This window comes from Artemia franciscana, chromosome 4, assembly GCF_032884065.1.
Source record: "Artemia franciscana chromosome 4, ASM3288406v1, whole genome shotgun sequence".
NCBI lineage: Eukaryota > Metazoa > Arthropoda > Branchiopoda > Anostraca > Artemiidae > Artemia > Artemia franciscana.
The window spans coordinates 42,797,680-42,800,476 of NC_088866.1; the positions used below are offsets into that span (position 1 = coordinate 42,797,680).

Sequence of the window (2,797 nt, forward strand, 5' to 3'; positions counted from 1 at the left end):
ATACCTTCAACTTTTAAAGTTAGCAAGAGAGTTCCTAAAAACGTTCCTAGGTCGTCGTCTTTTTTTGTGCCTAATATTGAGGCAAAAACCCTTTCACATCTTACTACAGTGCTGCCCCTCTTTGAATTTTGTATCAATCATAATTTTGTAGCAACCAAAAGAAGAAACGTAGAAAATTCGGTTTGCAGGTAAGGATATACCAAAGATGGAGCCTGTGGGCAAAAAAATGTTTTCATTGTGATGTTCTTGGTATTTTAAATAACTTTTCCTAGAACGGGAGGATCTAAGTGTGACTGAACCCTCATTGTCCTGCTGATCCTCCTTATGAGAATAGCTCTTTAAACGCTTTTGACAATTATCTCAGAAGTAGGAAAATTTCAGATAAGACATTATATTTAGAGATGTGAACTTTTAGATATAACACGCTTAGATGTGATACAAACATTATTTTTATGAGCTTTATTTACGTTTTGCGTTTCATTCCAGAGATTTGGTGAACTGGGAAGTTGTAACAAGAAGGGATGATTCATTTTGCATACAATCGGTAGATGTCAGTCTACGACAAAAAGATCAAAGTGCCAAGTTCGAAATCCTTGTAAAATGGTTATACGAGGTAATTTATACATTTCTGGTTTAACGGGTCTTTTAGTACCGAATGTCACCGTAAAAACTAAAGGTTGAAAATCGTTCCAAAACCAAAAGTACGTACATGATCTTTTTGTTATTCCGAGACAATGCGTTACGATAAATAATGTTCACAAGAGTTAATCCCTGACAGAAGCTAACTTCTGAGTTAATTAAACTGAAGTTGCCATCAAGCCATGGTTAATTGTAGAAAAATTCAAGGCAGATAGTTTCAATGAGAGGCAAAGCTGGCATAAGCCTTTTTCAGGATTGTATAAAAATGGTGTTATTTTCACTTGTTGATAGATAGTCCATCATCCATCCGTCCATCCTAGGGCAGAATTACTAGAACTAGGTAGATAAATTCAAGCGGGAAAAATTCAATCTAGGATTTCTACTGGAATACAACACCAAAAATGTTTTGGAATACAACACCAAAAATGCTATTATAAAAGTAAAGAGTAAGATTAAACTCCAAAATAATTAGATTTTGAAGATATTGAATACTATAATTTGAAAATTTGAATAATATAGTATAGTTAAAAGAGTGTTAAAAGCGATTAACAAAAAAAGATAGTTGGGAATAAAAAATAAAGGGAAGCAGAGTTTGTTTTAGAGAGAAACAAGAAAAAGTTGCCTTTTTCAAAAGGCAACTAAGCAATATCATAGGCAGTGTCGCTCTATATTAGCTTGAAATATCCTTGAAACTTTTAAAGGAGTGCTGTTGGGAGTGGGATAATATTCTTTGTTTTAGTTTTTTGTTTTTTATTATTTGTTTTGTTATTTAAATTATAGTGTCTATTGCCTGCAAATGATTAACTTTCCTTTTCTTTTCTAGGTAAAATGAAGAATAGGAAAGCTGGGCAGTAAATTTCGAACACTGTATAATCCTGTTATTATCTGTTGCATTCGTCTTTTTGTGTCATAGTTCTGTATTTGACAGAAAAAGACAGTGCAACAGAACGGGTTTCTTGTAAATTTAAAGTTTAAATAAATAAAAATCAAGGGCTCTAAACGTCAAGCTTAATAGAATCTCAGTAAAATTTACGTATATCTTTCTTCCTCTCCCCTTTTCATATTTTATTTTAAAAAACATAGAGCCCTCAAAATTGTTTTTAATAAATTTTCCTTTTTGCTCCTCCTTCACCTAACGAATTTACTGCTCATTGAAGCTGTGCAATTATGTGGCATCTGCTCCTGCCAAGATACCCCTTCCTAATTCAAGACCATTTTTTTTTCCAATATTTTTTTTTTTTTTTTTAATTTGAATCAATAAAAATATTGTTCCTTTGTATTCTTGCAAACTACTTGTTGTTCTTAGAGCAAGGGATAGTTCACAGGGATCGAGTACAAGATAGAGAAATTAAAATAAATAAATTAAAATAATGAAGATGACTTATTATATAAATGACTGGATATATAAATGACTGGATATATAATGACTGTTTAATGGCTCTACTTTCTTACTTATGGGGGGGGGGGGGGGAAACCGTCATCAAGAATCTTTGACACCAGTCTGGACCATGTAGTGTGGTCTGCTGCCAGTTTCTTCGCAAGTGGAAGCCATTGGGTTGTCCATTTATGACCAAGAATTCTGAACATCCCAATAGGTTCAAGATCTGATCTAACCAAGTTTTACCAGTTTTCTCTGTCCTCTTAGGCGTCTCTTCCATGAGCTGAGGAACCCAGCTAGAAGGGTTCAACGAGGCCGGTACTCTGTTGGCATCCGTAAGACATGGCCCAACCATTTCAGTTGACGCTCCTTGGTGGTTATGGCAACGCATCTCTTCATACCATACATTCATCGTGTATCCAAATCACTCAGGATTATCCCGAGGATGCTGCCTCTTCAAAGTTTTACTTATTCGGTCTATCATGAAGTGCCAAATGGCACCTTCCGCAGTAGAAAGGATGGGATGTATAATAAGGCCACCATTATAATAAATTACTACTACTAATAACTCACCGCAGCTCATTGGCAGCTGAGGCTAACATAGCTACGCATAATCCTCCTCCATCCTAATCAATTAAAAACCTCCCTCTATACACTCTGAGAACATTCCCATTCCCTAAAATCTTTTTAAGACACCCTCCCACCCAAACCGTGGACAATCTTCGGCAAGCTGTCATTCGACATTCGCAGAACGTGCCCTACCCAGGTCAAGCTTTTTTT

At 35.5% G+C, this 2,797-nt stretch overlaps 1 long non-coding RNA gene across 1 annotated transcript; it reads left to right on the forward strand.

Moving 5' to 3' along the window:
* Positions 1–486: 486 nt before the first annotated feature.
* LOC136026455 (uncharacterized) lies at positions 487–1,918 on the forward strand. Its single transcript, XR_010617291.1, has 2 exons — positions 487–613; positions 1,463–1,918. It is a non-coding gene; the product is annotated as an uncharacterized LOC136026455 (long non-coding RNA).
* Positions 1,919–2,797: the final 879 nt, after the last annotated feature.